Source organism: Bubalus bubalis, chromosome 13 (assembly GCF_019923935.1).
Source record: "Bubalus bubalis isolate 160015118507 breed Murrah chromosome 13, NDDB_SH_1, whole genome shotgun sequence".
NCBI classification, from domain to species: Eukaryota; Metazoa; Chordata; class Mammalia; order Artiodactyla; family Bovidae; genus Bubalus; species Bubalus bubalis.
In genome coordinates, this window is record NC_059169.1 from 69830289 (window position 1) to 69843139 (window position 12851).

Consider the following 12851-nt stretch of genomic DNA (forward strand, 5'->3'; position numbering starts at 1 on the left):
ATCTCAAGACTATCTCAATGGTTTGAACAGCAAAACCATTTTTTTCTATAAGAGATTCTTTCATTTCTAGGGAAATGTCTCTGAAAATGGACTTCAAAGACCCTTTACTGAATCTGCATAAATCTCAATTCTTGGGGCTCTGTCAAAAGAGCATTCTGGAGGGCAGCTCCACGATGTACTTCAGAGAACAGATCCTTGGTCAGAGGCCATACATACAAACCTGGAGAACAAGAGAAAGAGGGGGCCTGCCAATCCCAATAACTGTGTCCTAAAGCCCCTGAGGGTTTCCCAGGTGTCTCAGTGGTAAAGAATCCACCTGCCAATGTGGGAGATGCGGATTTGACCCCCCTGAGTCAGGAAGATCCCCTGAAGAAGGAAATGGCAACCCGATTCAGTATTCTTGCTTGGGAAATGGACAGAGGAGCCTGGCGGGCTTACAGTCCATGGGATTGCAAAGAGTTGGACATGACTGAACAACTGAGCACACACACACAAAGCCACTGAGCTCTCTAGACTCTTCCATCTAACTAATTTCCACATAGAGAACAATGCTTCTACATGTGTTTCTTTTGAAGAGGCTGAGAAACATGATAAGCTGCAAGTGATCAGAAGATAGATACCCCTTAAAAGGGCAATCGATAGACTGGGCAAGAATGGTAGGATATATTTAAACAAAAGAGTCTAAGGAATATGCTCCTTACATCAGGGAGGACCTTCCAAAAGTCGTGTGTGGTCTGCACCATGTTTTCCCAATTTATTAGTAATGTTCAAATATAACAGTAGAATCAACTCAGTGTGTGTGCTGGAAATTCCAGCCCCTTTTCCAAAAACACTCACTTGTCGTCACCTCAGACACCGCCATTGCGATCAGTGTCGTGCTCCAGACAATAAAACGGCAGAGGAAGAGGAAGAAGAAAAACTACTGCTCAGAAACCTAACCACTACCAACACCAACACCTCCAAATTAGGGTTCTTGCAAAGTTACCCAGCTCCCTCTGGGGTGAATCACTCCAGTTTGGGGCTCATCTGCATGCCTGGGTGAGGACATTTTTCAAATGTCATGTCATAGGACACATCAGCTGTCTACATTTCTTCACCTCCCACTCACTCTCCCAATTCATTCCAGTCTGGCCTTATTACCCCACCAAAACAGTTTTCACAAAGGCCACCGAGACCTGAGATGACCATGTGTCCACTCCTCATCTCACTAGGCTTCTCAGCAGCATCTGACCTTAGTGACCACTCCTCCCTTGAAGGCTTCTCTTCCTTTGGTTTCACTGACTTCACTCTCTGGATTTTCATCTCAGTTCTTTGCTGCTCCTATCGCTCTCTCTCTCTCTCTCTCTCTCTCTCTCTCGATAGCTCCTTCTTCTCTGCCTGGCCTTTAAATTTCGAAATAATTCAATATTTGATCCTCAAAGTTCACCTTCTCGCTCCATATTCCCTCAATAGGTCATCCATGGCCATCACGGTGCACAATTCCAGGAGACACTAGGCACACCACTGTCTGTGTAACTGGCTCACCCTCAAGCTGTACAGTGCATGGCTTATGTGGCCATAAGGGCAGTTTCTATCCACTCCTGTGGCTTTAATTACCATATACATTAGACTTTTACCTGGGGATTCAGATGATGAAGAATCTGCCTGCAATGCAGGAGACCTGGGTTCAATCCCTGAGTTGCGAAGATGCCCTAGAGAAGGAAATGGCTCCATTCCAGTATTCTTGCCTGAAGAATTCCATGGACAGAGGAGCCTGGCAGGCTACAGTCCTTAGGGTTGCAAAGAGTCAAACATGACTGGCTCCCATCAAGTTGTACAGTACATGGCTTGTGTGGACATAAGAGCAGTTCTATCCCTTCCAGTGACTTTAATTACCATATGTACATTACAGACTGCAAAATGTTTATCTCAGACCTGGCAACACTGAAACTTAAACCCACATATACAACTGACTACTTGAGACCCACTTGTTCATCTCACAAGCACTTCACATAGCATATCAAAAACAAACCCATGCTCTTCCTGGACAAGTCTGTTCCTCCCTCAGCGTTCCTTGTCTTGGTGAATGGGCCCAGCATCCATCCAGTTGCCCATTCTAGAGCCCAGAGGGCATCTTGTCACTTCCCTCTCTGGCACCATAAACAAATGATCTATTTGCATGTATGTTTGTGATCTGTCTCCCTCCACTACAATGTAAGTCCTGTGAAAGTTGAGATCTCTTTCATTCACCATTTTGCCTCCAGAGCTAGAGGTATGTCTGGAATAAATATTTGTCTAGTGAAATAATAAAGTCCTATTGACTTTACCTGCTGTCTGTTTAAAGTCATCTCCATAACTATCAAGTAGTCTTGCCCAGGTTGCTCCCTAAAGCACCCCTTCTTTTATTTTAGTTAATGCCTGTTTATCTTTCAGACCTCAACTCAATATCACTTCCTCAGGGAACTTCCTCTGATGTACCAGCCTGGGCCAGACCCCCTTTAGATTCTATCATAGCTCTTCTTACTTAACACTTCTTTCCCTCTCTTTTCTCCATGACATTCGTACAATGTCTATCAAAGGCATTTTTCACTTTTCCATTCCCTGAAAATTGTTCCTTAATTCACCGCCCTGCAAAAAAGTGCCAAATCCCAGGTATTAAGCTGGGTGCTGAAAATACTAACAGAGGAAGTCTGAATAAGCAGTTCAGAAAAGGGTAAGAGATGAAGAGATACAAAAAAAAAAAAATATATATATATATATATATAAAAAAAATACATTATGTGGGGCTTCCCAGGAGGCATAGTGGTGAAGAATCCACTGCCAGTGCAGGAGACATGGGTTCAATCCCTGAGTCAGGAAGATCCCCTGGAGAAGGAAATGGCAACCCGCTCCAGTATTCTTGCCAGGAAAATCCCATGGACAGAGGAGCCTGGCAGGCTACAGTCCCTAGGGTTGCAAAGAGTTGGACACAACTGGGTGGCTTAGCACACAATACATTATGTAATATCTGCAAATACAGAGATATATACAAAGTAGAGAAAAAAATGGTGATTAATCCCATACAGGTGAGGGTGGCCAGAGACACCCCATTGAGAAGGTTCCGCAAAGATCTTTCACCCTACTTCCTCAAAGACTATTCCTATATTTACAGGATTCATGCATACTGCTTAAGTTTTCAATATTTTCTCTTAATCCAGCTCTCAGGGTCAGCTCCAGGCATTTCCCTGGACTGTGCTTCCCTCTCTTCATGCTTGGCAAACTCATCTCCTTCATTCAGCCTCAGATTGAACCCTTCTTCTTCTTCTGACTCTCACTGTGGCCTGCGCCTCCCCTTTCAGAATACTTATACACATGTAGCTATTTAATCTTCACAACTAATGGCGTGCCTTGTTTTATCTGGATCCCCCAGGGCTTCACATCGTGCCTAATACATAGAAGGTCCTCGAAGCCAGTATTTATTGAATCGAATTGTATTAATATATCTGTGCCCTCCACATACTTCTGTTGCTACAACCATCACATATATTGTAAGTAATTTGTTTTCATGTCTATCTGCTTCCTTTTATAGTAAGTCTCTTCCAGGAAATCATGAAGTATTAAATTTTTAATTCCTAGAGTCTAGCACATTTCCATGGCCCTCAATAAATGTGGAAAGAAGTGAAGGAGGGAGGGAAATCAAACAGGTTGTCATTTACACAATTCCAATAAAGTCTTAATAATAACAAAGCTTTATGTCTGTAGGGAATCACAACAAACACTGAAAAGCAAGGGGCCAAGCTCTCAGTGTTTGAAGACTCAAAGACTTCAGGAATAACTCCCAATTTTCTGAAAGGGCTGTGAGTCAGCACATTTGCCAGCACCAACAGCATTCAGACTGCCGTCCTTACAGAGAAGGAAAGGAAGACCTAACATGACTGAGCACCTCCTATGTGCCAGAGCTTTGCATACAACATAGGTGGTTCAGCAACAGCCTAGCTGAATATTAAGTTGCTATTAGGTACCATGCATGTGCCCTGGCAATCAGAGATTTGTTATTATCCACTTAAAAAATTTGACTTCTATATACTCAGTATATTGTAGTAACCTATAATGGAAAAGAATCTTAAAAAGAAATACATATAGTTGATTTACAATGCTGTTATATACATATATAAATGATATGATACAATCACTTTGCTGTACACCTAAAAGTAACACAACATTGTAAATCAACTATATTTCAATTAAAAAATTTTTTAAATATGACTCCTAGAACTGAGCACAATATTTCTCTTGTGTTCTGACCAATTCAGCTTAGGATAGTCTATCTCTATTCTTCAGCCTGGGTCCACTAGAGCACTTCACTGCTACAGCCTTTGGTTACCTGTAATAGCGCTTGTGGTTACCTCACTCATCTCTAAGGTCTCTCCAACTCAAAGAACCTCAAGTCAGGTTTTCCACAGCTTGGATTGAGTCAGTTGGTTTCAAAATCTAAATTTGATACTTTACACTTTTTGCTTTACATTAATTTCACCGTCTCTCGAGTCTACCAAAAATGTTTAATTCTTGGGGAGGATGGGATGAATTGAGACAGTAGCATGGAAACATATACATTCCCATGTGTAAAATAGACAGCCAGTGGAAATTTGCTCAGTTTGAGCTCAGGGAGCCCAGGGAGCTCAAACTGGTACTCTGTGACAACCTAGAGGGGTGAGTTGGGGTGAGAGGTGGAAGGAAGGTTCAAGAGGGAGGGGCCATATGTATACCTATGGCTGATTCATGTTGATGTATGGCAGAAACCAACACAATACTGTAAAGCAATTATTCTCCAATTTAAAATAAATAATTTTTTTAATTCTTGATTCTGTCATCAAACATATAACAGTGGCAGCCTGAGATCACATCACAAAGCAAACTCCAATAGATATCTTACCTTCTCTAAATGGGGCTGCAAAGTTGAACAATTCCAGAAACCTCATTCACATCACAGTCTACATGAGTGGTATCTTCTGAAGTCATTCAGTGGCCCAAGCTCAGGATCTGCCTTTGTGCCTCTGTAAAATCAATGGGTTGGGCCAAAACTTCCTTCTATGCTTTGGGCTTACTTACATTTTTGATAAACATTTCTTCTATTCTTTCATTCTATTTAATGATAAAATGACCGCCTAGAAGCAAAATGCTGAGGAACATGTGTGTACCCAGGTCTCATTTTGCATTCTTGGGAGGTTAAGCTAAGTAGGTCAACAGTCATCCCTCACTTCCTTTACAGCACCATAGGCCTTCAAGAGTGTGGAAGAGAGCAAATTGCCACTTCCTTGTCACACTGAGCAAAGTCCTCATGAGCTACAACATGAAACATATATTCTGAAAATCCCTTAAAGAGAAACACTGACAATCTTACTAACCAAGAGAAAAAAATAATCGATCTGAAAGTTACTGATATTTGGGATTGTGATCTATTACGGGCCTTTCTCTTTTGGTTCTGCTAGGCAAACACCCATAATCATGAAACACGATTGGATGTTCCTGGAAAGACAGGGAATTGCCATGCACCAGAGTGCTGGTAGAAGATGAAACGAATAGTGCTCTATTTCTCCAAGTTACTAATTATGTTTCCTGAAAATATTGGTAGTAAATTAGTAAATGGCTCAATAAAAGGAAATAAGATAAATGTGCTGTTATATATAAAAGTCAAAAAGCAGCATGTAAAAAAGTCCTACCTGCAATGGGAAAGGGCTTAATGAGTTCAAGGACTAAAGGAAACCAAAGTGGGAGGACCACAGAAGTCAAGCAGAAGAGTGACGGGAGTTAAACCAAGACGGACCAGATCTCACATGTTTATAGCCCATGTTAAGGATCCTGGGCTTTATCACAAGTGTGACTGAATACCTTTGTCCAACAGTAGAAGATCGGGCTAGTAAATTATGTTATAGCAACACCACAAAATGGGGCTCCCTGGTGGCTTAGCAGTAAAGAATCCACCTGCCAATGCAGGAAGGTCCTCTGGAAAAGGAAATAGCAACCCACTCCAGTATTCTTGCCTATAGAATCCCATGGATAGAGGCGCCTGGAGGGCTACAGTCCATGGAGTCACAGAGTCAGACACAACTGAGCACTAAACGACAATAACAACACAGAATACTACCCATCGTTGATTTCCAAAGTATGTTCCAAACACTTATCTGTGGAACAGACATTTACTTTATTGTGTATTTTTTTTAAGTTTTCATGTTAAAATTAATATGAAGAAAATGTGCCATATTATCCTTTTTTTTTATTAATTAAAGCCTCTGACAATATTATAGCCTTTGGGAAATCCTACAGTAAAAGAATGTGTTTACTTTTACAACTTACCAAACTTATTGGCTCTCAGAGATATTTTCTTTTCCCCAAGTTACATCATTGAGAATCTAGAGATTTTAGCTAGTTAAAGTTTTCTAGCTAAAGAAACTAGCATTTGTAAAAATATCTCTTGGTAAATATTGCTATATATCCATTTTAAATGTCCACATATAGACAATCTTCGGACAAACAAAAAACATCCCACAATTGCAACTGCCTGAAAATAAGAATGTATGTGAAGGTAACATGAAACAATTAAAATATCTGTTGCTTACAATGACAGATATTACAGTGAGTTTATTTCTCTACTATGTTTTTCTTTAATTTGGATACTAAATCATTTTTTCAATTAAAAATTAAAAAGCAGTAAAAAATTAATGACAGCCATATTTTTTACTGTATTTGAAGCTTTGCCAACTCAATCAATTCACAGACTGCTGCACAAATTTCACTTCATTAGTGTGTCTAGAGACTATGCAAGCTGCATTTTATGATGGAGAAAAATCAATCATCATAATAACAGTTCTATTCCCCTTGCTAGTAGGTTAATATAATTAACATCTCTTAGTTGGATGCATTAATTTAAATAAAAGCAAAACTTGATTCATGCCATGTGTAACTACAGACATCCTTCATAGGATTCGTAAAATCCTCTCAACTTACCTTTCAATCCTGTGACTACTCAGAAAGCCATTTGAAAAAGTACTTCATATACACAAATCAAGATCGTTTTGTAACTTTGGTTTTGGGGCCAGAAATTAAATCCTATGTATTCATTCCTTCCTTCATTCAACAAACATTTATGGAAAGCATTAGGCTATGCCTAAGAATATAAAACTTGAAAAGACAAGTCCTTATCTACAATGAATTCTCAGTAAGTGATACAGTCATGCAAAAAACTGTCAGTTCAGTTCAGTTCAGTCACTCAGCCATGTTCAACTCTTTGAGACCCCATGGACTACAGCACGCCAGGCTTCCCTGTCCATAACCAACTCTCGGTGCCTACTCAAACTCCTGTCCATTGAATCGGTGATGCCATCCAACTATCTCATCCTCTGTTGTCCCCTTCTCCTCCCACCCTCAATCATTCCCAGCATCAGGGCCTTTTCAAATGAGTTAGTTCTTCACATCAGGTGGTCAAAGTATTGGAGTTTTGGCTTCAGTATCAGTCCTTCCAATGAATATTCAGGACTGATTTCCTTTAGGATGGACGAGTTGGATCTCCTTGCAGTCCAAGGGACTCTCAAGAGTCTTCTCCAACACCACAGTTCAAAAGCATCAATTCTTCTACGTTCAGCTTTCATTATAGTCCAACTCTCACATCCATACATGACTACTGGAAAAACCATAGCTTTGACTTGATGGACCTTTGTTGGCAAAGTAATGTCTCTGTTTTTTAATATGCTGTCTAGGTTGGTCATAACTTTCCTTCCAAGGAGTAAGCGTCTTCTAATTTCATGGCTGCAATCACCATCTGCAGTGATTTTGGAGCCCAAAAAAATAAAGTCTGCCACCGTGTCCACTGTTTCCCCATCTATTTGCCAAGAATTGATGGGACCAGATGCCATGATCTTAGTTTTCTGAATGCTGAATTTTAAGCCAACTTTTTCACTCTCCTCTTTCACTTTCATCAAGAGGCTCTTTAGTTCTTCGCTTTCTACCAAAAGGGTGGTGTCATCTGCATATCTGAGGTTATTGATATTTCTCCTGGCAATTTTGATTCCTGCTTGTGCTTCATCCAGTCCAGCATTTCTCATAATGTACTCTGCATATAAGTTAAATAAGCAGGGTAAAAATATACAGCCTTGACATACTCCTTTCCCGATTTGGAACCAGTCTATTGTTCCATAGAGAATAAATACTGTAATTTTGGTATGTATTGGCATAATGCTAATATAAAGGAGAGAAAACTAGTTCTTCCCAGAATAGGGAGAGAAGGTCAGAAAGGCTTCAAAGAGGATGAGATGTTTAAGCCACATCTTCAAAGGTGTGAACATGAATTTGCCAGGCAGGTTGGGCTGGGAACATTCTAGGCAAAGAAGCAAGTATACAAAGCATGGATGTGGGATTCAGTGCAAGAACGAAGTAGGACATAGTAAGAGGGCAAGGGAAGCCTGTCCTGGATCCATCAAATAAGATACAGACTAACAAATGACTGCAGGTTTGGCGTTTAGATGGCAGCACCTACTTCAAAGCAAGACGGGGAACCTAGGGGTTGCGAATTAAGAAGCACAGACTATTATGTATCAAATAAGCTACAAGGATATATTGTACAACACAGGGAGTATTGTCAATATTTTATGATAATTATAAATGGAGTATAACCTTTAAAATTTGTGAATCACTATATTCTACACCTATAACTTATATAGTACTGTATTAACTATACTTCAATAAAAACTAAAAATTAAACATTGAAAAAAAAAGGAAGAGTAGGTTCAGAGAACCAAGGAGAAGGGTTCAAACTGCAATCAGTTGAAGAGTGAATAAAGGTGTCAAGAAGCACACTCAGCAGATCCACTTAAATGTGGGATAACTTATCTCATGTAGTAACCAGGTGCTTCTGGTGGGATTATGTAGTGCATTAAAAATTTTAAGATGTATTTGTAACTCCAGACTTCTAACACGTGGCACTGACAGAATCTAATGTATAGATGACCCTCAAGAATTCAAGCAGCTCAACCCTTTACTTCTTTATAAACAATAGCACTTCATGAAAGATTGTAGAGAAACACTGATAGCCTCCAATGAAAATGCTATGTATATATAAAGGGTGATTTGGTAAATCCACTTCAAATACAGAGACTCCTAAAGCGCATGGCAGAGAAATGTGTGATTGGAGATCTTTGATGAAACAAAGAGATGAGTGGTGCTATTCATAGGGATCCTACACGTCGAGTGTTTTCAGCACTTCATTAAGGGTTGCAGAACACCTTGCAAGTATGTTTACTCTCATATGAAGAAAACAGTCTGTGCTCACGTTCAAAGAAAGATAAATAGGTGACATGATAAAATGCAAGAATGGCAAGGGACCTTAAGCATCATCCAGGCAACCTCTTCATTCTATGGAAGAAGAAACAGAATCAGAGAGGTTAAGTAGGTTGCCCACAGTTCACACAGTGAGTCAGAGTTGAAACCAAGACTGCAACCCAAGATCCCCGCGCTAGCAGTCAGGTGCATTTGTTTTTACTGCGCCCTCCTGGCCCATGCCAAAGGCCAAAACTAACTCAGAAACAGAACTAAGCGGGTTAAAAGTCAACAATATAGTGATCCTACTACCCCTGGGCCTATAACTGAGCCTGCATTTTAGAGTGAACAGGGGAAGGGAGAGTGTCTGTGAACTCCTGCTACATGCCAGTCACTTTGCTGACCACTTGCATACACACAAAATACAAGATGCAGAAGTATTCTCATCATTCCATAGTCAGTGAGTCAAGAAATATTTCCTGCAGGCTCTTTGTGCCAAGGACAGTCCCAGGCCCTAGAGATCACATCACTGAACACGACAGTGTCCCTTCCTTCATAGAATTACATTCTAGTTGGAGGAGACAGAAAATAAACCAGTCAACTAATGACTACACTAGAAAGTATTAAGTGCTAGACAGAGAAATGAAAAGATGCAAAAAAGGAGGGAAGTGGAAAAGTGGGTACTGCCTTACCTGATCAGGTCTTTTCCTGATGATAAGAAGGACTTGAAACCAGCAGTCAGGCATGAACCTTCACACAAGAAGATGTAAAGATGGCCTAGAACCTAATGCCTAGGGATAAAACCAAGTCAGAAGCCAGGGCGGGGCAGATGGATGTAGAGATTATCAAACTGAGTGAAGTGAGACAGACAGAGGAGAAATATCAAATGACGTTCCTTCTATGTGGAATCTAATAAGAAATGATACAAATGAACTTACTTACAAAACAGACTCACAGACTTAGAGAAGGAACTTAAGTTTGCCGGGTAGAAGGATGCAGGAAGGGAGAGTTAGGGGGTTTGGAATGGACACAGGCACACTGCCATATTTAGAATGGATAACCAACAAGGACCTACTGTATAGCACAGGGGAATCTGCTCAATATTATGTGGCAATCAGGATGGGAGGGGAGTCTGGGGGAGAATGGATACATATATATGTATGGCTAAGTCCCTTCCCTGTTCACCTGAAACTATTACAACATTGTTAGTGGGGTACATCCCAATACACAATAAAAAGTTTGTTAAAAAATCACATCAGGGCGGGACATGTGTGTGGAGGCACATGTCTGTCCAAATACAACAACAGTAGTAGAAGAGAATGGGCTGAGGACAGCTCAAAAGAATTTTCTGTAACAGTTCATTGCTGTTTCCTGTGACTTTTACTGGGCTGAGCAACTTAATGTGCAATGGTATTCATCCTATGGCCTCCCTTCCTCAAGACTTTTAATATCTAATGCCCCCCTTTCTCTCCGTAATACTCCTTTCCTCTTTTAACTGGATATAACTGTTTCATAACTGATGGGTTGAAGGTGACAGAGAATGACTATCAAGACCCCCATGTTAATCACAAGCATTTCCCAGACCAAGACCAGAGAGACAGAGTGGTGGAAATGCAAGTCTAATGAGCACTGCAGTAAGCATAACAGATTGAACCCTAAGTCAGTGCGATACCTTCAGGACTTAAGGGAAAACAGCAATGAGATGTTGGGACTAACTGGCAGCCTCTGACACTGACAGAGCTGGAAGCAACACGAAGCTCAAAAAGTCAGTCTGCTTTGGGAATGTTAAAAGGAAACACTTGCTTGGAAAGAATTTTTAAGTGTGAAAAAGAAAGACTATTTTTGGTGGAATTTGTGAGCAGCGAGCCTGACCACACACTGAGGGCTGAGAGAAGACGTATCACTGAGGGAACTGTGGTCCAGCTCCCAGCAGTTGTCGTGCCCAGCACCCCACTGAGGAATCATGTGCTGTGATTAACGTGCGCAGCGTGCCAAGTGACTCCACTGGGAGTGAACTGGACTCTCGAATCCAACCTCTGCCTTATTTCCATGCTTCCTTCTCCTCACCCCAACATCCTCTGTGTTTCTTCATTCTGTGCTGTGTACCCTGTAAGAACCACACACCTAAGATTTAACTGTTTCATAAATCACTTCCTCATTCTCCACTGTGTAAAAACAAGTTCACACAGAACATTCCACTCCAGTGAGAGGGTTCCAATTGAGTCCACTAGACCATACTTCCTGTAACACATGCCTAAGACCAAATTAAACTCCACAAGGCTAAAGGACTTCACACCTGGAGTGAGCCTACCTCCTCCATGTCTGGGCCAGTTGGGGTGTGTTTATGACATCTGTCCCTACTCTTAGTGTCTGGATGGACACTCAATCTTTAATTTGCCTTGTTGGTGTGATATTCAGGAACATTTTGGATCCCAGGAGTAAAAGAGTATCATTGTTCTGATTTATCTTCCTGGATAGCTTTTTTTTTCTACCACTGCCTCAAGCACCAGTGGATCCTGAAAAGTACCTTCCTCGCAATCAACATGCATTAAAAAATGTCCAGTCATCCCCCAAATTCCATCATCAAGCTACATTCGTGAAGATGAGGTAACAGTGGTATAACCCTAACCCTAACCCTACAACTGAGTTACAAGAGGCTGACTCCCAAGACTAGGGAAGCAAAAACACACCCACTAGCTGCTTAGAGTTAGAAAGCCTTCCTAGTCTGAAACCTCCATTTTTCTATCTCCTGATTTGCTAATCCAGAAAGCCAAAATTCTCCTCTGCTTCTCAGTGAAAGGTCCTAATATATTGCATATGACCATGACCCTTGGAATGGGTCATTTTCTACTTAAAGCTACAGCAGCTTTCCCATCATAATATCTCAAATGTGAAGCTTCTCTGTCCTTCAAAGATACTAGAGACGTAAATTTAGAAATGATTTTTACAGAGTGATAATAACAATAGATACCTCCTACTGATAATTCCTCACCAGGGTGAAGGACAAAAACTTTCAGATTAGACTTACAGTGTTTAATACAAACTACTATGTATAAAATAAGTAAGCTACAAGTATATATTTTAAAATGCAGGAAATATAGCCAATATTTTTTAATAATTTTAAATAAAGTATAATTTATGAAAATACTGAATCACTATGTTGCACCTGAAATTAATATAATATTGTAAACCAACTATAATTTAAAATAGATGTTAATATATTCTTTAGGTATAAACATGATATTTCAGGTAATCACTGAAAATTGTCTCAGTTCAACCTTTTCCACTGCAATAAAGGAAATTTTAAGATACTAAGCTATACAGAAGACAAAATATGACATGATATAATAACCACCTAAAATGTATATAAATATATAAATAATATCTATAACCTAAAGGTTTAAAGCTTAAGAGATCATATAAATCTTTAAAATTTTTTTAGCTCACCTTATAATCTAATTTTCTCATTCCAGATCTCCTGGATCAAAGATATGGAATGAAGAACCATGATTTTACATGACTACATATAATATTTTGTAATACACATGTAGTAAATTGCATGTTTTGTTTCATTAAATATAATG